General features: G+C 40.8%; 1 protein-coding gene across 6 annotated transcripts in view; it reads right to left on the bottom strand.

Annotated features, from left to right (window-relative positions):
• Nucleotides 1-25614, bottom strand: part of NCALD (neurocalcin delta) — a 449176-nt gene that overhangs the window by 312281 nt on the left and 111281 nt on the right. For 5 of the 6 annotated variants that reach the window (XM_049853824.1, XM_049853826.1, XM_049853825.1 and 2 more), the window contains exon 2: nucleotides 3283-3335. The gene's annotated coding sequence lies outside the window, so the exon portion shown is untranslated. Of the gene's footprint in view, nucleotides 1-3282; nucleotides 3336-25614 lie in introns of those variants that run through there. The other variant, XM_049853828.1, reaches the window with a different exon arrangement.

Here is a 25614-nt window from a genome sequence, read left to right as displayed (position 1 = left end):
GTGCTCCCTTTAGTGGGGCTGTAGTCAGCAGCGTGCTCCCTTTAGTAGGGCCCAGGCAAGAAACCGCATCCACTTCTCAGACCTTTGTTTCATATCAAGCAAAGCCTTAAACCACAGGGATGAGAAATGAGAAAACCCTCTCATTCCCAAGGTCCAAGCAAAAATCCACTGATTCTTGGCAAGGGGTAAAAGCAAAAGTTGTCTTCCCAGAGGCAGGGGCAAACTCTCAGGCCCAGCGTCCTGTACTGATACGAGGAAAAGGTCAGCTACCACTGGGTGAGGGGCAGGAAACTCTCTCCTACCCAAGACATCCCACAGATACAAGGCAGAGAGTGGCTGCCGTGAACAGGCGGGGAACACTGACGGAGCTCCATCCCGAGGCCCAGACACACAGCGTCTAATAGAACCCCCTCGCCCCCCACCACCACCACAGCTTTGCACTGAGTAATGAGCAAGCACAGTCTCCTGCTGAGAGAGGAACAAAAACATAGAAAGTGAGCCCCTCTGTGGAGGGTCTTGAGTATTAGTTAAAAGCTGAGGATGGAGCTTAGACACAGAAAAATACTCTAGTGCTGCAGGCCACACTAAGCACAAGGTAACTACAATCCGTTGCTAAAAAAAAAATTTCAGAGTCTTGTGCACTGAAGGTAACTGTTGTTGTTATTGTTGTTAGGTGCTGTCGAGTTGGTTCCAACTCAAAGCGACCCTATGCACAACAGAATGAAACACCGCCCGGTCCTGTGCCATCCTTACAATCGTTGTTATGCTTGAGCTCACTTTTGCAGCCACTGTGTTCATCCACCTTGTTGATTGTCTTCCTCTTTTCCGCTGACCCTGTACTCTGCCAAGCATGATGTCCTTCTCCAGTGATTGATCCCTCCTGACAACATGTCCAAAGTATGTAAGATGCAGTCTCGCCATCCTCGCCTCTAAGGAGCATTCTGGCCACACTTCTTCCAAGACAGATTTGTTCATTCTTTCGGCAGTCCATGGTATATTCAATATTCTTCGCCAACACCACAATTCAAAGACGTCAAGTCTTCTTCGGTCTTCCTTATTCATTGTCCAGCTTTCACATGCATATGATGCAATTGAAAATACTTTTTTGGGGGGGTCAGGCGCACCTGAGTCTTCAGGGTGACATCTTTGCTCTTTAACACTTTGAAGAGGTCCTTTGCAGCAGATTTGCCCAATGCAATGCATCTTTTGATTTCTTGACTGCTGCTTCCATGGCTGTTGATTGTGGATCCAAGTAAAATGAAATCCTTGAAGGTAACTGTACAGTCACAAATTCAGCTGTACCCAAACCTCCTAATCTTGTTAACTACTAAGAAGATTGACTTAACCCCTCACATCAACAGCTTTACAGAAAAAGAGGTGTGCCCATTTCTGGGTAGAAATACTATTTACTTTACTATCTATTGCTGTGCTACAAACAATGTCTGACATTCAGTTATAAAATTATGAGGCATGCAAAAAATGTAAGAAAAAAAAAAAACCCATTGTCAAGATAAAACAATCAACAGAGCTAGACGGATAGATGACCCAAATATTGGAACAGTCTGACAGCAACTTTAAAATAACTATGATTAATATGTTAAAGACTCTTGTTGAAAAGACGGATAAAATGCAGGAACAGAGAGAGAATTTCAGCGGAGGGATGGAAACTGTACAAAAGAGTCAAAAATAAAAAAAATACCATTCGGAAGTAAAGAGTTCCTTTGATACACTGATCAGGAGACAGGATACAGTTAAGAATCAGTAAACTTAAAGATAGGTTAACAGAAATTATCCACACTAAAATTTTAAAAGAGAAAAGAGCATTCAATAGCTGTACAGCAATATGAAACCATCTAATAAGCACGTGATCCTTAGGCGGTACAAACGGTTTGCTCTTGGTTACTACCATAAGGGTTGGCGGTTTAAACCCACCTGCTGGCACCATGAAAGAAAGGCCTGGAGATCTGCTCCTGTAAAAATTATATCCAAGAAAACCCCATGGAGCAGTTCTACTCTGTAACACATGGGGTCACCATGAGTTAGAATTGACTCGACAGCAGTAGGTTTGGGTTTTTCTGGGTTTAAAGTGCATATAATTAGAGCACCAGAAGAATGAGAGAAAAAGTGATGCAGAAGACATGTTTGAAAATATGATGGTTGAGAATTCTTCAACCTTAATGAATGACATCAACACACAGATTCAAGAAGCGCAGAGAGTCTCAAATAGGTAAACACAAAACAAAACCAAAAATACACCTAGACATGGTCAAACTGCTGAAAACTAAAGACAAAAGAAAATCTTGCAGGTAGACAGAGAATAAAGAAATACCACATAGAGAACAAGCTAGGAATGACAACATACTTCTCATCAGAACCATTCAGGACAAAAAAAAAAAAAAAAAAAACAAGCAAGCAATCATCTACCCAAAATCCCTTACTCATCAACAATATTTATATATTGTTTTAACGAGGGCAAAATAAAGGCTTTTTCAAAGGAACAAAAGCTCAGAGAATTCATTGCCAGCAGACCTACATTACAAAAATGTTAAAGGAGGTTCTTGACACCTTATCATCTCACAAGTACCTCAGACTTACCCACTGCCATACAGTAGATTCCAACTCATAGTGACCCCATAGGGTTTCCAAGGCTGTAAATCTCTACGGAAGCAGACTGCCACATCTTTCTCCTGAGGAGGCACTGGTGGTTTCAAACAGCTAACCTTTCAGTTAGCAGTTGATCACTTTAACCACTGTGCCACCAGGACTCATCTCAAACTTAGCAAGTACAAAATTTAACTCATTACCCCCAAACCTGCTCCTCCCCCAGTTTTTTCTCTCAGTTACTGGTGCCACCACCCACCCAAGTGTTCAAGCCAGAAACATGAATGCCATCCTTAACTCTTGCCTTTATGTCATCTTCTCTCCTATACAATTAGTCCCTGAGTTGTATCAGTTTTACATCGTAAATACTTCTAGAATCTGTCTATTTCTCTCCATATCCAGGTCCACAATCCTGATGTTTATACAGTTTATTCTATACGGGCTTTAGTATCCGTTAAGCTTGAGTTTGAGCCTTGGCTCTGCCATTTATATTTGTAGCACCTTGGTCAAGTTGCCTAACGTCCCTGTGCCTCAATTTCCTCACCTATAAAATGGGAACAAAACAACACCTAACTCATAGGGTTATTGTGAGAATTAAATAAGATGCTGAGTTCAGGTCTTATAGAGTCTTGGAAGAAACAAGTGGTTTAAAAATGTGAGCAAAACATGTTCTGTGGTTACCTGGTGGCAGATCGCTCAAAGCAAACTTCAGGCTCAAGTCAGAAGAGGTCACCCTGTCAAAAATTAGAAAGTTATTGTCTTAGGTTATCAGGAACTAGGGAAATCATGTCTAAGGAATGCATCAGTGATGCGGACTATTACTTGCTCCAGGACCCCCTTGCATCATTTGATACCTCTGCACATCCCAGCTGCCATCACTCTAGTTAAATCAGAATGACTGCTACCATGCTCCCTTCACCTGCCCTGACTGCTGCACTCCATCTTTGGACAACAACCAGAGTGATAAATATAAAATCTGAGCACAGCACTCTGCTCCTGAAACCTCTTTCATGGCTTCCTCTTGCACTTGGGATAAAGCCCAAGCTCTTTGACATGATTTACAAGGCCCTTCTGCATCTCATACCTGCCTACCTACTTCTTTAGCCTTGTCCAGCATTCCTCTCCTGCTCCCTGAGCTCCCAGGACACTGGACCGCCTTCTTTCATCACTCCTTCCCACCTCTCAGCTTTAATACACACTGTTTCCTCTTCCATGAAGCCCTGGTGACACAATGGCTAAAGTGCTCAGTTGCTCACTGAAAGGTCTGCAGTTCAAGCCCACCAGCTGCTACATAGGATGTAAAGATTGCAGCCTTGGAAACTCTATGGGGCAGTTGTACTCTATCTTCTAGGGTCCCTATGAGTTGGAATCTATTTGGAGGCAATGGATTTGGGGTTTTTTTGTTTTTGTTTTTTTGGTTCCCTCTTCCAGACTATCTCTTCCCCTCCCCCACTCACATGGCCAACATCTACTTGTCTTTCCAGTCTCCACTTAAGTGTCACTTCCTCTGTCAGGCCCTCCTCCCCCCTTGGCCATCTTAAGAAACCCTGTTTGTACTCCCAAAACAGCCTGAACTTTTTCTTTTGTAACATCATACATGGAACTACTTATTCAATATCTCGTCTCCTCTGTAAACTTAAGAATTATGTCTGTTTTGTTCATAATTGTATCCTAATTGCCTAGTCCACCACTGATCTCACAGTAGACACTTAGTAGATATTTATTGAGTAAATCAATTGATAAGCCCATTCCTCAGTCCTTAGCTTTCCAACCCATCCTTGGATTCATACTAATTATTTAACAGACTTTCTACTCCAATGCCATATTTCATTGTATTAATGGCATTAATTGTAGGAAATGTTATTTTATATACCAAGCAGAAAAAATGCTGCCAATTAAATCATGACACAATGCTCTGTACAGCTTAGAATTTTTATTTTACATTCGCTGAACGATCTCTATTAGACTTTAGACATGAATTTTTGTTGTATCAATAAAAAAGAAAAATATGAAAATATAAATGAAATAAACAGGTTAGGTATTCTGATTTATACTGGTTTAGGTAGTCACATTCAGAACCCAGCCCTTGTGAATCACTTTTTGAAGCAGAACTCATTGGCTATTTTTCCACACAACGTTGTCCTCTATGCCACCAAGAGCTTTAGCCGTGTGGTATTTCTTAAAAGAGTGCTCAGGTGTTATCTTTGGGACTTTCTTCCAAGCTGCTGATATCTTTCTACAAGTTTTTGTGTTGGCAAGAATATCTCATGACGAATTATCAGCAGAAGGTTTTAGTCAATACCTAAAGGATTCATATTCCTTTCTCAGGTGGTGATCAAATAGGTTTCTGACTGGAATATTGAGGGGTTGTAGTCATCCTGTCATACAACCAGGAATAACTACCAAGTTCACACATGCACAGGCAATGTAGCTATAGTACAACTACCACCTAAACAATTGCAATAGAAGACACTATATATGAGACGTTATATAACACATCCTGGATCAGATTATTAAAATGTGATAAAAATACATGTGTCTTAGAATTAACAAAATACAAGAGGTCAAAAAAGACTCCTCAGAGAATTCAGGAAGGTTAATAAAAGAAAAATGCAAATACTCTGTCTCTCTCTCACACTCTCATATGCATACACTCACTTCTCACATGGTTAGAGGCATGGCCAGAAACACTGGCTTCACAATAAGTTAGAATGGGGGGATGGGTGTGCAAAAGCACTGGACTCAGAAGGGGTGGGGGCGCATTCAGCCCACATTTCTCTAGCCAAACCCTGGCATGGGTGCTTTCATCCTGGAGGAAGAAGGCACTTTCTGTCTTCCTGCTAGCTCAGCCATGCCCCCATGGGATGGCATCCTCCCAGAGGAGTCTCTTATCCCTAACTACTTTTTCTCCTATTAAACTATCTTTTTAAGGACACAGTTTTTAATGACCGGAGGTCTGCTGGAAAGGTACTATCACATTAGGGCAGAATGGACAATAGCGGCAGAGGTTTCCTAATTACCAGTCCAAGCATTCCAGTGCCATGTCATGGCTGAGGAGAAGAGGAAGAAAGAGGCATCACTAGAAAATCCACTAGGGCTCTCTGTGCCTCAATTTCCTCGCCTGAAAAATGAAGATATTAGATTAGGTAATGTATCATTTCAGGGTCTCAAAAGGAAAGAGATGACACACTCAATGGGAATATTTAATGAAGGAACTCTTTACAAGGTGTGGACAGGGTTAAGGAAAGCCACCGAGGGATCATGAAGCACACCCCAGGCCTGAGGGGCTGAACCTGGAGAGGTGAATGTGAATGTGGGAGGAGGGTACCTGACAAGAGCTGTAGACATGAGAGGGAAATACCTGATAGGGGCTGTGGACATGGGAGAGAGGTACCTGACAGGGGCTGTGGACATGGGAGGGAACCGCTCATGGGAGCTGTGGATGTGAGATGGGCCCCCTAACAGAGACTGTAGTATGAGCAGGAACTGCCTAACAGGGGCTGTGAGTGTGGGAGGGGGTTGCCTGACAGGGCTGTGGCCTTCAGTAGCAAAATACACCACTACAACCTGCAGCACCAGGAGGGAGAAGCCAGGGAATAAACACTCCAATTTCTCTCTCTTCCTACCCTCTAATCTCTTGGGGGTGTCTCCATTGACCACATCCAAACAGAAACCAGAGGGCAAGAAAGTTCAGCAATGAGCCCATAGAGGTTAGCCTCCCAGAACTCAGCATGGAGAAGGCACTAAAATGGACCAAGGAGGAGAGAAAATGTCCCGCACAGATAATCTGAGTTCCTATCAAGCTCTAATGTTCTATGATAATTTGGGTACAGAATTAAGCTGTCCTGTAGCAAGAAAATATTTCTGAGTATGTACTCCAAAGATTCAAAGGAAATCCCCTAGGATGCAGTCTCTCATCGTTCAGTCTGCTTAGCTAGGGTAGCAGCACTCATTCTCTGCTGAGCTCTTACAAATGCAGGGGGGTTATGTTTTCAACTAGTAATAGATGTTTCTCCCTCATGGTCTTTGCTGTTACCCCCATACACCTTTTCAGGAAGTAGGATTTTGCAGTGTCCACTGTCTCACAGAAGAGATGTTCCAACAAGAACAGAAAAAAAGGCTTTTGACTTTCTAAAGCCCAGGGCCTTGGAGTCTCGGGGCATAGACAACATCTGATTAGACAGAGAAACACTTAGCACTACCACCCAACACACACCCAGATAAGAAATAATTATTCTGTATTAGGGAAAAGGTATGGAAATAAAGTTAGGTCTAGTAGACATAATGGCTCTTAAGAAAGGGGCTTTCCAAATCCTTTGCCTACCAGTTCCCTACCAATTCTCACTCACGGCCAGTTGCCATCCAGTCAGCTCTGACTCACAGAGACTATATGTGTGTCAGAGTAGAACTGTGCTCCACAATGGCTGATTTTTCAGAAGCAGATTGCCAGGCCTTTCTTCCAAGGTGCTACTGGGTGGATGTGAACCTCCAAACTTTTGGTTAGCAGCTGAGCATTTTTACCAGTTTGCACTAATCAGGGTCTCTTCTCACTCACAACTAATATTAAATTTTCCCATTCTTTGCCTTGACTGAGCCAGTGATCGCAATGTCACCCACCCCAGAGCATACCCATCCTCCAGCAGCAGTGACGTCCCACAGGCACTCAGGAGGAATGAGTGCTAAGTTAGAATAGAGGTGTGAAAATTTTAATTTCAAGAACCAAGGATCCTTTCAAAAGATCCACTTTAACAAATGGTTGCTTCTGAGGAAGTTCCTAGTATCACCTGCCCTAAAGACCCAGACAGTGGTGCTGCTCACAGTTTCTAGCACCTGTCCTTTCCTGAATCTAGAGGCGATGCCAAGCTCCAAAGTACATGGAGTTTTGCTGTCACCATTATACAAATGGCCAGCTGGGCAGCACTGGCTGTTAGAGAGACGTCACACTGTGCCATGAATGCTCTCTCAGAATTGAGGGGAATCACACTGGGCTAGGATGAAAACCCATTTGGAAAAACACAAAAATAAGTTTTTAGAGTAAAACAGTTTTTTTCTTCTTTCACCCAAGTTAGATTATCTCTGAGGTGCTTTATAAAATGAAGACTCTTTAACTTCACACAAGCAACAAAACGAAAGGAGTGGGGAGGTTGCCATCCCACCCATTCTCAAAGGGGAGTCTAGTGGAGGCAGAGGGTTCAGGAATGAACAAGCTGGATGGCTGAGGCCAAATGCCTTAACCTCTCTGCATCTCATGTGTCTCATCTGCAAAAAATGTCAGAGGTTTGGATAAGGATAATTACCAAGGTCGCTTCCAGCTCTAAGAATATGTGACTTTCAAGCTGAAAAAGGGACTTTCCAGTTCACAGTCCAAAGACTTGTCTTAGAAAAATGAAGTAAAAGGGGAAGAACTGCCATTATCAGCTAACAGGGTGCTAGTCTGACAAACAACAGAGAAGACATGCTCTTTGGATCTTGTCATCCTGGTGCCTTGGCGCGTCCTAGGCTGCATTCCCATCTCAGATGATGTCCTCCAAAAGGGCTGCTCCATGAATCTCAGGAATGCCCCAACCATAAAAGGAATTCTCTGGAGTGGCCCCTCTGTGATATTACACAGTGCCTCTGCTGATGTGGCAGTTTTAATCAGCTTTGGACTTCAACTCTAGAAGGAAATATCACAAATGGATCATTTGTCAAGCGCTAGGTCTAATCCTTGCTGCTTTTTTGCCAAAGTCCTTATAAAGAAGAATGCCAACTGTTGTCCTTGTATATTTGATGGGAAACTGATGGGAGAAAAAACAAAATGCAGCCTAATTGTAATATTTAACGGTTTTGAAAACCCACCATCTAAACATACCAGAAATAATATATTTTCAAAACTGTGACAAAGTCAAAATGTCTCTCAAACAGGAAAAAATAAGTCTGTCATGAGTAACTTAAAAGAAAGTAATCTGTCAGTTGTAAAATGCAATCAGTCCTTTATAAAGTTTGCATGTATCCAACTCTCTCAATAAATACCATGCTATATCAAGAATATTCAGAGATAATTTCATCAATTTCAGAAAACGTTAATCAGCTACTCATATAATATCAGGCTTTAATGGGACAGTTTCTCCTGGATCTCCCACAAGCACTTCACAGGAAGCTGGACATCACTTAATCCTCTTCTTCCTCCTCTCATCAATAACTAAATTCCATAGACTGTGCCTAGTGAACATCTTTGTCTCCTATGCTTCATCTCTACTACCACAGCCTTAGGTCAAGCCTTCATCTTCTACATTCTGGACAATTGGAAGATCTTCCAGCCTTTCACGTCTTCAATTAATTCATCCTTCTCACTACTGTCAGATTTATCTTTCTCAAATACGCACTGGATTATATCGTTCCTCTATTCTTACCCTCCCTTCAATGGCTTCTTGTTACTTGCAGGAAGAACTCAAAATTCAACATCGTGTCTTCCCACACACCTCATGCTCCAGACTTGTCATATTGCTTATAATTTTCCAATTATCATGATAGTCAGTTCTCCATGTCCTGATCAATAAACCCCTCCCCATTCCATCTCCAAAAGGGTCTGTTACGAATTAAATTGTGTCTCCCAAAAACATATATTGAAGTCCTAATTCCTGGTACTTGTGAATGAGATCCTGTTTAAAAATAGGGTCTTTGAAGATGTCAGTTAAGTGAACATGAAGTCATGCTGGAGAAGGGTGGGTCCTAATCCAATATGAGTGCTGTCCTTATAGAAGAGGAGAAGTGTCACATACACAGGGGAAAGATGGCCATGTGAAGACAGAGGCAGAGATTGGACAGATGCATATACAAACCACGGAATGCCAAGGAATACAGAAACTACCAGAAACTAAGAAGAGGCAAGAAAAGATCTTCTCCTAGAGACTTCAAAAAGAGCATGGCCTTGCCGACACCATGATTTTGGACTTCTGGCCTCCAGAACTGTAAAATAATAAATTTCTGTTTCTTAAACCCACCAATTTGTGGTACTTTGTTAAGACAGCCTTAGGAAATTAATACAGGGTCCATCTAATAAATCTGCATTACTCAACTCCTTGTCTGGGGGCCTGCATGCTCTATCATCTCCCTACCTCTCCTTCCACATGATGCTATGCTCCCCCTTCATTACTTGGTGTCAGCTGTAACAGCCCTGCTTCCCTTCTCAGAGTGGTCATTTCCATATGTTGGAGGCCACTTCACTTGCTTAACTTGAACTCGTTCTTCAGGCCTCAAGTTCAATGTGACCCCCTCAGAGTGACTTCCCTGAGCCCCCAAATGAAATCCAGTTCTTCTGTTACATGATCTATAGCTCACTATTGTTTTCCTTCATTGTGCTTATCACAACTGATAGTTATGTATTTTCATTGTGGTTATTAATTCAAAGCCTGCCACTCTCAATGGACAGTTACCTTTGCGAAGTAGAGAAGCTTCAGGTTCAAAGTTTATCCATAGACTCAGGCACAATTGCCAGTACTCAATAAAGGTTTTTAAATCAATGCATGGTAACTCCAGCCTTGTTTCCCCTATGAATATTTTTGCTTACCCCCACCCTGCAGGTAGAAAAGACCACTTCTTCCCCTGCAGCTCAGCTGTGCCCTAAACAGGCTTATACCAGAGTACCCATGATGCCTAATGCCCTTCTATGTCATTCTTCTTCTATTAGACTATAAGCTTCTTGCAGGTAAAAATCATGATTTATCCTTGAGGCATGTGAACCCTTAGGACACAGCAAAAGGGGTGCAGAGGGGGACATGTGTCCTTGGGCATCAATTTGTAGGGATGCTACAAGGATGTCAGCCAAAGAATTTTTTACTTTAACTTCCATTTTAGATTTGCTCAACATCAAATAACAAACATGAACCACCTATGTCAATTTATTTCTGGGAAAATTCTAGCTACCTACGGAGGAAGGAGACGAATACATTTCACTGTTCTTGGGTACAAGGTATCCTCACTGTTCCACTTGTCTATCCCCAGCATCTAGCATGTCATCTGGGTGTTGTAGGTGTTCAATAAATGGTTGAACTTAAACACAACATCTGTGGGTATATATGTGGACAGAGAGAGAGAAAGCAAATACAGCACAATGAATGGACTATGGCTGTTTACTGTACTATTCTGTAGGTTTATTTGCAAAACAACGAGAGGTAGAAAAAAACTAATAAATGAAGTCCCTTTCCCATGTTACTAAGTATTCCACACAATGCCAAGTATTCCCCTTTGAAGCTCTAACTCCACTAACCATTAAGGGAGAAACAATGCTCACAGCCCTTCGTGTTGGAAGGGATTGTTTATTAAATCCTCAGGGAGCCCAACTTTCTGATGAGAAAATAATAGCTTTGGGGCTGTGCCATTAGGAAGACTATTTCTTGAGGGAATCAAAACTAATCTCTTTAGCATTTCCCAATGACCATGGCAAAGTGGTCATTGCCCAGGAAAAGGTAGTCTTTTTTCTGTTAACTTTCTTGCACACCATATGTGGGTTACACCATTCCTTGCGCTAGATGATCGGAGATACAAACATGAACATCATGCAGCCCCAATCCTCTAGTTGCTTCTTCCTAAGGGATAATTTAATTTATTGTCCAAATCAGAATACTTTTGAAAGTGAAAACTGCATGGATTCTGAGAAAAGAGGTGTAAACTGGGACTATCCTGGGAAAATTCGAACTGTCCCAGAAAAAGGACATATAGTCACCCTATTTGTATCCCATGAGCGAGTGTATTTGACAAGTGTATAAATAATAATAACAACAATATGGTTAACAATGTGTTAACCACGTAATACGAAATAATACGAAGTCACTGTCATAGCATATTGCTTGGAAGTTCAAACAAGTGATAAAGTATGTTCCTTTGGGGGCATCAGGAAGAACTTCATGGAGAAGGAGCAATTTCAAGCTGGTCTTAAAATAATAATAGGATTTCTGCAGGTAGAGATGAAAAGAAAGGTCATTTCAGATGGAAAGAACTGTGTGGGCAAAGAATAAAATTGGAAAAGCAAAGCATGGGGCATAGCAAGGAAATGGAACCAAGCTAACTGACCTTCAAAAGCATGCATAGGAAAGACGGGAAATAAGTGTGGAGAGGTAGGTTCAAACCACAGTGAAGTTATTGCTTAATCCAATAGGCAATAGGGGGTCACTAAGGGTTACTGAGGAGGATAGTAATAAGACAGTGAAGGGTCTTGAATGTCAGACTAAAGAATTAAGTTCAGATAATCAGACAAATATTTTATGGAAGAGTCTTCTCCTACAATAAGAACACCAGTAAATCCATCTTACCCATCTTGAGCCTTCAAGCAGTGATATAAACCAAAAGAAAATTGTCACAGATGTTAATGTCATAAGATCTTCAAAACCACCCATATTCTGTCTCGTGGGCAGTGCCGTTTTATGTTCTGCATCAAGTACTACTTCTGTCAAATTTTTTTTTTTTAATCACGAACAGTCTCAAAGAAACCCTACTGCCAGAAAGTAGCTGTCCCAGGAGCAGAAATGGCAGTTAAAATATTCAGAATCATCCAAGCCACAGAGGATGACAACAGAACACATGGTGTTTGGGCTGAAGGAAAAGCAGGATACCAAGAGGGGAGGGACATGGTAAGTTTTTTTCTGCAGAAGGGAAATCTCATTTTGAAGGCACAGCTCATTTTAATGCAAGTCCCTCTACTACATACAAAGAAGTCTGAGGCAATCTCACATTTAATAAGAATAATTACCTTTTTTATAAAGAACTTCCTCCTTTGCCATGAGACCAGAAGAACTGGATGGTGCCCAGCTACCACTACTGAACATTTTGATCAAAGGCTCTATAGTAGAATCCTGATCAATGAGGGAAAATGCAGAACAGAATTTAAAATTCTCAGGGACTCCAGACTTCCTGGAGCCATGAAGGCTGGATGAACCCCTGAAACTATTGCCCTGAGATAATCCTTAAACCAAAAATATTCCCTGATGTCTTCTTAAAACCAAACAACAATTTAGCTTAACTAGTAAAAAATGTCTGCCTTGAGCATTATGCTGTTATAAGAATTATCTGTATGGAATCACCTTGACAACAGCAACTCGCAAGATTAGATAGGAACCTTAGTGGGCAGTGAATTTATGTTAATTGAAGGAGGAATAACTGAGAAAAGGAGGGTGAGAATGGTTGTACAACTTGAAGAATGTAATCAATGTCACTAAATGGTACGGGCAGAAACTGTATAATTGGTGTATGTTTTGCTGTGTATAGTCTCAACAACAATAACAAAATAAATAATTTTTTTTTTTAAAGTTTAATTACATTTATTCCTAAAGGTTAGCTTATAGGTATTTTCTGGATTATATAGAGAACTTCAGGAGGAAAAAATTAAATAAAAGTGTTTCAGCTGTTTTAATTTTTATCCCAGATACTAGACTAGACAAGAGCACATGACTCACAGAAGAATAAGTTATTCTAGAGAAAACTATAGGGATCCCTGGTGGTACAACTGTTAAGTGCTCAGCTGCTAACTGAAAGGTTGGTGGTTTGAACCCACCCAGAGGCTTTGCAGGGGAAAGACCTGTCAATCTGCTTCTGTAAGATTATAGCCTAGAAAACCCTATGAGCAGTTCTACTCTGTCACTTGGGGTCACTATGAGTTGAAATTAACTTGAGAGCACCTAACAACAGCGAAAACTATTATCAGATCTTTCCGGAAAAGGTGGATAACACTGGAGAAGCAATCTCATTTCCAGAGAATAGCCTAACAGGATGCCAGCACTCTGGTCTTTAAATACAAAGCCAGAATGATTTGTAAAGAGAAAGCACATATTCCCTTTCTATAGAGGGTGTGCCTTGCTCTTCAAAACATATCCCTCAGTCAGTTAAGGCATGAGCAAATGGGAGAAAGGCTGACCACGAAAAGCAGTTCTTGAATTTTTGGTATGTAGAGTTTTATATCCACGAAGATATCCAGGAATAACATCTAGGAAAAATAAACAGGACCCAACTTCAAGAGGCTCCCAGTTGCCAAAGATGGGATAATCTGAACTTTCAAAAAGATAATTGCAATTGATTGAAACCCATCAAATATGGTTAAACCCATAAGTGCACAATGACATATATGTATGTAAATACACCTTTGAAGGTGATTTAGAGGTTGATAGGAGACCAATTCATTACTTTAAAAACTGGTAAAGAAAGAAGAATTGAATATTTATCTTGTCTTTCTTATATGAGCTGTACCATTGGTTAACCAAAGGGTAAACAAGGGGAGGCACTCTCTATAAAAATACTCCAACTGATAAATGGGAAAAAAAGAGTCAGAATTAGAATATTACCATTTTACAAACCCCAGTGAATAAAAGGATCTAAACATTGAGCAGCAACAAGTGTTAACAGTACAAAAAGGGGACAAAAGAGATAGCATGCGCTTCCTGGTGGAAGAACACACCTATAGTCTTGGCAAAGGAATTGAACCTGTGTCTGATCAAACCTCTAAATTTGGCTGCCACTTTGCAGGAAATACAAAGAAACAATGAAATGTAAACATGAGTATACAATCAGCAAAACCCAGATTGTGAGAAGCTCTGCCGGTCAAAGAGCTGGGTTCATCCACAGATAAACTGTTAAGAAAAAGAAAGGGATGGAGGAAAAATCTATAGGTTAAAAGTGACTTTAAACGGTTATTAGATTTTGTTAAACGTGCAAGACTAAACTACAGTAGCTGGGGATGCACAATATGGTGATTACTATAAAATATTAAAGGTCTTAATAATGAAGTGTAAGCTAACTGAAAGTAGGTGCAGTCTCATGCATCCGCTACAGTGCTAAACTCAGAGTTCTTGTATGCCACTGAGTTGATTCCAACGCATAGTGACCACATATGACAGAGTAGAACTGCCTCGCAGGGTTTTTTAGGCTGGAATCATGTCTTACAGGAGGAGCCCTGATGGTGTAGTGGTTAAGCACTTGGTTGTCAGCGAAAAGACTGGCAATTCATACCCACTAGCTCTTTGGAAACTCTATGGGGCAGTTCTACTCTGTCCTATAGGGTCGGTATGAGTCGGAATCGACTCAATGGCAGTGGGTTTTTTAGCTACCAGGTGCTCTGTGGGAGAAGGATGTGGCAGTCTCCTTCCATAAAGATCACAGTCTTGGAAATCCTGTGGGGCAGTTCTACTTTATCCTGTAGGATCACTGTGAGTCAGACAAGACTTGACAGCAATGGGTTTGGTACTTGGTTTGGTTTTAATCATTGCGGCAGCAGATTGCCAGGTCTTTTCTTCCACAGAGCTGCTGGGTAAGTCTGAACTGCCAACATTTCAGTTAGCAGCCAAGCACTTAACCACTAGGGCTCCTTAAACTCAGAGTAGGTAAGTTTTGTTTTTTAATTTTCATAATTGTAGAATCTTAGCATTTAAACAAATTTGAAAAGTAATCTAGTCTGAGGTCTTGCCTAGTACACACACAGGTCCCATCTTTTCTGTCTATAATCAGTGACCTCTGCTTTTCATTCACCGAGTCTGTACTGGAAAAATCACAGTGACAACTTCAAAAAGGTGGACCATGCTAAGGAAGTTAACACTTCTTGTGATAATGAAGTTCTTCCTACATTAATATACAGTTTTGAACTTCTACCTATTAGTCTTGGTCCTGTTTTCCAGAACAAAGCTTTCCCTCCATCTTTCAAAGTATACATGCTTTTTTGCAATTTTTAAAACATATTTTTTATCACGTGTTCTAGCCTGCCATGAGATGGCAAGATTTTCAGTGAGAAAATCAAGAACACAAATTAAGAACATTAACTTCTGTTGATATTCAACACTCAGCAACAGTGTACCACATAGCCAGAGGTTGCCACAGCTGAGGAAAACAGCAGAGTTCAGGAACTGATTAAAACATTGAATCAGTATTTATTCCTGAGGCCTTCTACACATTGATGCCTTTAAAAATAAATATTCCTCCACACATTCACAAGATTACTGACAGTTTCTCATTAGGCGACTACTTATCTCTTTAATAAAACCAAAAGATTCTCTCATAGGTAGTCACAACATTTACCATGATTGCAAAGACGAAAATTGCCACTAATGAAGTTTCATTCACAAAAGCCTACCAATTCGAAATGATTTCTGAAGTTCCAGAGGTGGAATATGGTCTCATTTTTGCAGCGTTTTTAGCAGCATTCACAGCAACCCCTTTCTCATCTAATTGCTCAATACGTTATTTATATCACAAATTTATACTGTTGCTGTAGAAACATGACAAAAAAAAAAACAAAGAATGAACACAGAGGCTATGACAAACGTCTCTGATGGAATATCTGAGGCTGGACCACCCTTGCACAGGAACACATCTATATGAGGCTGCTGTCTCTGTTGGCCATGATATATGCCTTGGGCCACTGTCTTCATCCTCTTGGTTGTTACACGCACTCAATATGCCTTTGACATACAAAAAGCACTTACAAGTAATTTTAAAAAGTGAAGCGTAAAAATAAATTAAAAAAAGGATCAGGAGGTGACAATTTATAAGGAATAAATATAAATTGCAAATAAACATACCGAAAAGTATCTGTCAAAGCAATGCAAATCACAACAACATAAGATGCTATTTTTGCCTCAACAACTGAGCATAAGGAGAAACAGGCACACTACATGCTGCAGGTGGAAGTGTAAATTAGTACAATTTTTCAGAAGATTGATTTCCCAATACACAACAGAAACCTTAAAAAGATTCATGTGTTTTCATCCAGAGACTACTTCCTGGAATATAGCCTATAGAAATTATTTAAAAAAAAAAAAATCTGGGCACATACAAAAAAAGTGTGTACAAAGGTTTCATAATATGTAATAATAAAAAATTGGAAACACCTGAATATCGAGCAATGGATAATAAATTCAGTAATTTATGGCTCACCTAATTTTTTTTAGCTGATGGGATTCTACTCAGCCATTATTAAAAGCAAACAGTTACATAGCATTTACTATGTGCAGGCTCTATTTGAAGCAATTTATAAATATATTAACTCATTTAATCTTTACCATAACTGTATATGGTAAGTACTATTATTGTCTTCATCTTACAGAGAGAAAACTAAGGCACAGAGAAGTTACGTAACTTGCCCAAGGCCACGAAATTAGACAATGTTCAGCCAGTCAGTATTCAAATGCAGGCAGTCTGATCCCAGACCCCATGCTCTAAACCATCATGCCATTATACTATGGAGGACTACTTAGTGACATATTTAAAATATTCAAAAATTTTTAAATGTGGTTACCAAATTACAGTTTGCAGGTATTATATATATTTAGTATGTGTATAGATAAACAAATAGATATAATATGTACTATATATTATATATATATGCCATATATATATAATATTATCCATAAACAAAAAAAACCAAACTCATTGCCGTTGAGTCAATTCCGACTCATAGTGACCCTATAGGACAGAGTAGAACTGCCCCATAGGGTTTTCAAGGAGCGCCTGGTAGATTCAAACTGTCGACCTTTTGGTTAGCAGTTGTATCTCTTAACCACTACGCGACTGGGGCTTCCATAATATATACTATTATGTATATGTATATGTATATGTATATGTATATGTATATGTATATGTATATGTATATGTATATGTATATGTATATGTATGTGTATGTGTATGTGTATGTGTATGTGTATATGTATATGTATATGTACATGTATATGTATATGTATATGTATATCATCCATAGACAGACAGTAGTTGTTATTTCTAGGTATTGGGATTATGGGCATTTTTTACTTTCTTCTACTTTTCCAATTTTATTTTTTATAATGAACACACATTCCATTTATAATAAAAAAAACACAAGAATGCTGTCAGTACCATCACTGAAGTATTTCTGATAAGCCACTGTCATTAACCTAGAACTTAAGAGGACCCAATACTTAACATGATCATTCTGGGCAAACTGGAGTGCTTCCCATCAGTTTACCTGCTTCACAATCATGAGATGCAGTTGTTCTTTTTTTTTTTTTTTTGAATCTTCATAAAAACGAAAGAGTAAAGCTTTCTGGTCTCATCTGATGGCATTATACAAATAGAAATCTTCTATCAATAAAAGATTTTATTATTTCAATACCTGACGTTTCATGTGCCCAACACACGGCCAAGTAAGAGCTCTTTTTCCCTGCCTTCACCCCTAAGTCATCTGAGTTTATCAGTGTGCAGATATTTAAACACCACCAACAAAAATTCTCAGCCTGGGGAGGACAGTGCTGCTTATCATAGGACCTTGTGCCACATGGTTTGTTGGAATTTCCTGATGACCTCTGCCTTACTGTACTAAATTGACCCTATTGTTGTTAGCTGCCATGGAGTCACCCTGACTCATGGCAACCTCATGCACAATGGAAAGAAACACTCTCTAGTCCTAAGCCACCCCCATGATCATTTGGGGATCAGACCATTGTGATTCACACGGTTTTCATCGGCAGATTTTTCAAAAGATTCCCAGTCCTTTCTTCCCAGTCCATCTCAGTCTGGATCTCTGCTGAAACAGCAACACACAAGCCTCCACTGACAGGTTGTGGTTGTGTAAGAGGTGCACTGGCCAGGAATCAAACCCAGATCTCCCGCATGGAAAGCGAGAATTCTACCACTTAACCACCACTGTCCTCATAAATTGACCCTAAAGCTCCTCAGTGGCAATTCTCAACTGAATCAATTTTGAGATTTAAATTGTCCGCAGGAAAAGGACAAGTGAGATGTGACAGAAATTAAACCAGAACCTTCCCACATAGACTCTGCCCACACCATGGAAAGAAAACAATTGCTGTTCATCAGGGGGACAAATTCCTGCTCTGGATAAGAAATTATTTATCACGTAGTGTTCTGTGTAGGGCCTGCAAGAGTCTGTAAGAAGGGTGAGCCTGCAAGCCTATGAGATAATGCTGCATCAACACTCAACGGATCAAGCCCAGGAACTGCCTTGGCAACCTGCACCACCTGGCATTTGGAGGCCTTGATTATTCCCAGGGTAGCAAAGTCCTAAGGAACCCAGTGGCATAATGGCTAAGCACTCAGCTGCTAACAAAAAGGTCAGCAGTTTGAACCCACCAGCGAGTAGCTCCACGTTAGAAAAGACCTGGTGATCTGTTTCAGCAAAGATGACATACAGCCTCTGTCCTACAAGGTGGTTATGAGTTGGAATTTTCTCTATGGCACACAACAACCAGCAAAATCCCAGAATCCCTGAGTTCCAGATTCTGCAGCCTTAATCAGAACAGCACACGAACACATTTTGGTGGCATATCTGTAGTTATTAGTAACCCATTCCACAATTTTCTCACAGTTCACTTTAGCCATGTTTCTAAGGCCTCCATGCAGTTCAAAATCACAATGATTGAGGTAGCTAGAATCCTAAGATGGTCCCCAAGATTCCCGTCCCCAAGTATACGCACTTGTATAATCCCCTCCCATTGAGTGTGAGCAGAACCTATGAATAAGATGGGATAGTCTTTCCTTGATTGGGTTACACTATACGGCAAATGGAAACCTTAGTGGCGTAGTGGTTAAGAGCTACGGCTGCTAACCAAAAGGCTGGCAGTTCAGATCTACCAGGCGCTCCTCAGAAGCCCTACAGGGCAGTTCTATTCTGTCCTGTAGGGTCGCTACGAGTCAGAACTGACTTGACGGCAATAGGTTTGGTTTTACCCTAGCTGAGTGGAGAGGGGTCAGAGATGCATCCCTGCCAACCTGGAAGAAAGGAACATCGTGTTGAGAACTACCTATGGGGCCACTTGGCAAGAACCTACAGGAGGTCTCTAGAAGCTGAAAGCACCTTGACCTAGAGCTCTTAAGACAACAGGGACCTCAGTTCTACGACTGCAAGGAAATGGATTCTGCCAACAACCAGTGAGCTTGAAAAAGAACATTATACCTCGGATGAGAATCACAACCTCTGTGCCACCTTGATTTCAATCACATAGATCCTGAGCAGAGGACCCAGATAGCTCGTGCTGGACTTCTGACCCACAGGAACTGTGAGGTAATAAATTTGCGTGATTTTAAGCCAGTACACTATGATAATTTGTTACACAGCAATAGGAAACTAATACAACCACCATGCTGGGGACATGGTTAGAACTTGTGTTGCTGACATTCTTTCTCATACTTCCACTGTCTTCATAATAACACAAACAACTTTGGGGCAAAGAATCCATGTCCATAACACTCACCTCCATTCAAGGATCCTAAACAAGAGTAATGACTGGTATTTGTGCAGCATGTTGGAGTTTATTGAACTTTCATATACAATCTCATTTGAACCTTACATTATTCCTATGAGAAAGGTGCAGCAGTGGTGATTAAAAGCAAAGATTCCGGAGCCAGATTGCTTGGATTTGACTCCCTCCACTGCCACTTACTTGGTAGATGAGCTCAGGCCAGTTGCTTGACCTCTCTGTGCCTCAGTTTCCTCACCTATAAAACAGGAATGCAATAGTATCTGCCTCCTAGTGGTCTGTGAAAATTAAATGAGTTCACATAAAGCTTAGCTTACAGTAAGCACTTGATGAGTGTTTATTGCTATCAATAAATAACAGTAATATTGTTGTTATGAATAGTACTAACAGATTAAGTAGGCAAAGTTAGTTTTGTTGACTTCCTACTATAACATACTGCAACTACTACCACCTGAGGTTTTAATGGTGGTGCAGTTGTGTATTAGCCTGGAGAAAGGTACCCCACAGCTGGGGATGGATGGGACCCCCACACTCTTCCTGTTGTCCTAAATAGAGTGGAGGAAACACAGGCAAGAACAAACGGCCTCATTGCACAATATCATCACTGACCCAGTGGTGAGCAGGAGTGTGATTCTGCCTTTGGTCCCCTCATAAAATGAGCCCTGGCTCCAACCAGTGACGTGAAAAGGCTGGGTGCAAATTGAGAACACAGACACAGTGGGTTCCTGCCATTATAATCACATGCAGTCTGGAGCCAGATGGGCTGGCTGTGGCTTGATGCCATGTTGACCAGCTGCAAGAGGTATGCCTTCCAGGTGGACTTGGAGATAGTAAAACCACGAACAGCATCTCCCCTGAAGGCTTCTGGCCCATCAGAGATGGGGGAGGGTGAGCAATGCCTTCTGAGCCACAGCCAGAGCTATAATGTGAAAATGATGATAATGGCCTTGCCAGTAGGACTTCGCAAGGCGAGCCTCCTGGTATACCCACCTTCATAACACAGATACAGACTCCTAAAGGGACAGTGTTCCTGGTTCAAAGATTACACCATTCAGCAGGATGGGGTATTGTGCATGTCAGGGATGCTGTGGTTCAATAGTGGTGTTTCTCTTCCTTCGGTCTGATATGAGTATACTCCTAGTGTGGTTTTGCTAGGGTGCTCTAACAAAGAACTACAAACTGGTATAAAAAGCCACAAACTGGGTGGCTTAAAACAACAGAAATTTATTCTCTCATAGCTCTCAAGGCTAGAAGTCTGAAATCAAGGTGTCAGCAGGAATGATTTCTTCTGCAAGGCATGAGGGAGAGCCTATTCCATGCCTCGCTCCTAGATCCCAGTGGTTTCCTCCAATCCTTGGTGTTCCTTGGTTTGTAGATGCATCACACCAGTCTCTGGCTCTATCACATGGTCTTCTTCCTTGTGTGTCTCTGTGTCTCTTCTCTTCTTATAAGGACACCAGTCATATTGGATTAATGCCCACCCTACTCTGATATCATCTCATGTTAACTAATTACATCTGCAAAGATTCTGTTTCCAAATAAAGTCACATTCACAGGTACCAGGGGTTAGAACTTCAACATGTCTTTTGGGGGAAAACACTTCAACCCATAGCACTCTGTAAAAGTTTAAGATGTAGTCAAGGTGTATTACCTCAGTATAGTTTTTTGCCCCCTTAAAGAACCATTGGCCAAAGACCTACTTAGTCATCCTTTGCCATTTTACTAATTTCTCAGTTCAAGTTTTAAAGAACACCCCTTGTTAGTGGGGGAAAAAAAGTGTGAGCATCTGAATAAATATCTAATTATCTCATTTTTTTGGTGACTTTGCACTCTTTGTGCCACATACAGAGGCATGCCCAATATTCCCTCTTTCTGTCTTTTGGGTGTTTCCATCAATCCCCACCCCTACAATCAATCAATCATTGGTACCCCCATTGCTTTTGAGTCAATTCTGACTCATAGCAACCCTACAGGACAAAGTAGAACTGTCAGAGTTTCCAAGGCTGTGATCTTTATTGAAGCAGACTGCCACATCTTTCTCCTGCAGAGTGGCTAGTGGGTTCGAACTGTTAATCTTTCATTTAGCAGCTGAGCACTTAACCACTGTACCACCAGGGTTCCTTGACATTGCTGTTGCTGTTTTTACGTGCCATCGAGTCAGTTCCAACTCATAGCAACCCTAGGTACAACAGAACAAAACACTGCCAGTTCCTGGGCCATTCTCATAATCATTGCTATGTGTGAGCACATTGTTGCAGCCACCATGTCAATCCATCTTGTTGAGGGTCTTCCTCTTTTTCGCTGACCCTCTGCTTTACCAAGCATGACTTCCTTCTCAAGGGGCTAGTCCCTCCTGGTAACATGTCTAAAGTACATGAGACAAAGTCTCGCTATCCTCTTTTCTAAGGAACATTCTGGCTGTACTTCTTCCAAGATAGATTTGTTCCTTCCTCTGTAAGTTCATGATATAGTCAATATTCTTCTCCAAGACCATAATTCAAAGGTATCAATTCTTCTTTGGTCTTCTTTATTCATTGTTCAGTTTTCATATGCATATGAGGTGATTGAAAATACCACGGCTTATGGCCTCAGGGGACATCTAGCTCAACCGGCATAATATAGTTTACAAAGAAAATGTTCTACATCCTACTTTGGTGAGTAGCATCTGGGATCTTAAAAGCTCGTGAGCGGCTATCTAAGATACTTCACTGGTCCCACCCTGTCTGGAAATAGAGATAATGAAGAAAACCAAAGATATAAGGGAAAGGTTAGTCCAAAGGACTAATGGACCACAACTACCACAGCCTCCAGTGACTGAGTCCAGCACAACTAGATGGTGCCCGGCTACCGCCACTGACTGCTCTGACAGGGATCACAATAGAGGGTCCCAGACAGAGCTGGAGAAAAATGTAGAACAAAATTCTAACTCACAAAAAAAGATCAGACTTACTGGTCTGACACAGACTGCAGAAACCTCGAGAGCGTGGCCCCAGACACCCTTTTAACTCAGTACTGAAGTCACTCCTAAGGTTCACCCTTCAGCCAAAGATTAGACAGGCCCATAAAAGAAAACAAGACTAAATGGACACACCAGCCCAGGGGCAAAGACTAGAAGGCAGGAGGGGACAGGAAAGCTGATAATGGGGAGACCAAGGTTAAGAGGGGGAGAGTGCTGATATGTCGTGAGTCTGGCAACCAATGTCACAAAACAATATATGTATAAATTGTTTAATGAGAAACTAATTTGCTCTGTAAACCTTCATCTAAAGCACAATAAAAAAAAATATCACGGCTTGGGTCAGGTGCACCTTAGGAAATAAAAAAACCTGTAATTATGTTTTACCTTATCTCCCAATTACACGTAAGCATATTGGTTTGTTTAAGAGAGTTTACCTTAATTCACATTGTAAGTTGTTCTAAAAAATCTAAGGCAAGGTCACTCTCAAGTACCTAAAGGGATGTGCAGTGATATACATGAACAGTGTGATCTAAGTTGGATGAACAGCCTAGATGACTTGCCTTTTAAAACACTGTGCCAACCTAACAAAACAGCCAAACACAAAATCCCACCAGTGGGTCATGTCTGGCCTGAGCCACTCATTTATAATGGCCCCTGACCTAGAGAGTAAGAGGCTTTTTCAAAAGTTAATTCTGTACAGGGATTACAGACCCCTGTGCAAAGATACGAGGAGCTCAAGGAGGAAAGTCAAAATGACTTTAACTGCTTTCTGAAAATTGCCATCTAACTAATTTTGTGAGCTCAGAGTTCTCCACTTACCATGTCCTAAAAGCCCAAAGGAAGGCTGGAATTACACTTCGGTCTAAATATGAAAGGCAACAATGAAAAGGAAATGCTTCAGCTGCTGGTATTTAATTACCCACTCATATTTTGGTCAAAGAAAAATGTTTGGTTAGGGTAGTTTTCAAACCAATTAGCAGCAAGCTAATCAGGGAATTACCTATTGAATAGAAGGCCTTTCTACAAACCTAAAAACATTGGCAGTTAGAACACACCTAGCAGCACCATGCAAGAAAGGCCTGGAGATCTGCTTCTGTTAAGATTACAGCCAAAAAATCGTATGGAAAACACATGGGATCATCATGAGTCAAAATTGACTGGACAGCAACAGGTTTAGTTTTGGGTTTTAGTAATTCTTCAAAGTAGACTGTTTCCATACGAGGCCATAAACACTTTAAAGAGGGAAGAGGTAATGTGAAAAGTCCTCGCTAAAATCCCTTGAGAGCAAATTTTGCTTTAGCAAAGCCTCTCATAACTCTCGTTGCCATCAAGTCGATTCTGACTCATATTGGTTGAGGCCCAATAGTGCATTGTTGTTGTTGCTGTTTGCCATCAAGTCAACTCCAACTGACAGCAACCCTATAAGACATAGTAAAACTGTAGAAGTGCCCCCTGTGGTTTCCTAGGCTGAAATCTTTATGAGAGCAGATCACCAGGTCTTCCCTTCTGTGCAGCTACTGGTGGATTTGAACTGCTAACCTTTCAGTTAGCAATCGAGCGCTTACCCATTGTACCACTCATATATATAATAAATAGGCCAAACTCTTTGAGGACAGGATGTAATAGTATTACTGTCTGAAATAATACATACAGTCCTCAAAGAGTTTGGTCTATATAACAGGATGTCAAAAATAATAATTCTAAATCTGTTTAAAGATAATAGACCACAAAGCAAAATTTCAAAATTAGTGTCCAAGAACCAGTTAAAGGACTCCTCACCAACAGAATATCAAAGAATCAGAGATAAGAGAAACACAACTGAGAAAAGAATTTGTGACAAGAATTAATTTGGAGGGAGCTGTATTGTGACTGGAATCCCTGAGTGGTGCAAACAACACACTGGACTGCTAACCTAAAGGGTAGAGGTTTGAGTTCACCCAGAGGTGTCTTGGAAGAAAAGCCTGGTGATTTACTCCCAAAAAAATCAGCCAATGAAAACCCTATGAAGCACAGAGTTTACCTGATGTTACTGCTATTGATGTATTAGCTTCTTAGGGTCACCATAAATCAGAATCAACTCTACAGCAACTAGCTTACTAGTACTTTGACTCTACAACCCCCCTGGGAAAAGAGTAGGGGTGACTGTTCTCACTTCAAGCCTGGTGAAGAGAAATTCAATGGCACCATTCAAACTTGCTCATATACAAGTTCAAGCTGAAGCTAGGGAAAATTAAAACAAGTCCACAAGAGCTAAGTATGACCTTGAGTATATTCCACCTAAATTTAGATACCGTCTCAAAAACAGATTTGACGCATTGAACGCTAATGACTGAAGGCCAAACCAGCTGTGGAATGACATTGAGGACATCATACATGAAGAAAGCAAGAGGTCATTTAAAACACAAGGAAAGAAAGAAAAGACCAAAATGGATGTCAGAAGAGACTCTGAAACTTGCTCTTGAACATAGAGCAGCTAAAGCAAATGGAAGAAATGAACATGTAAAAGACCTGAACAGAAGATTTCAAAGGACAGCTCGAGAAGACAAAGTAAAGTATTACAATGAAATGTGCAAAGACTTGGAGTTAGAAAATCAAAAGGGAAGAACACGCTCGGCATCTTTCAAGCTGAAAGAACTCAAGCTTCAAGGTGCAATATTGATGGATTCTATGGACAAAATATTGAACGACAAGGAAGCATCAAAAGAAGATGGAAGGAATATACAAAGTCACTGTACCAAAAAGAATTGGTCAATGTTCAACCATTTCAGGAGGTAGCATATGGTAAAGATCCAATGGTACTGAAGGAAGATGTCTAAGCTGCACTGAAGGTTTTGGCAAAAAACAAGG

Source organism: Elephas maximus, chromosome 15 (assembly GCF_024166365.1).
Source record: "Elephas maximus indicus isolate mEleMax1 chromosome 15, mEleMax1 primary haplotype, whole genome shotgun sequence".
In the NCBI taxonomy this organism is placed as follows: domain Eukaryota; kingdom Metazoa; phylum Chordata; class Mammalia; order Proboscidea; family Elephantidae; genus Elephas; species Elephas maximus.
The sequence above is the reverse complement of the archived record's forward strand: the minus strand, read 5'-3'. Positions and strand labels throughout refer to the sequence as shown.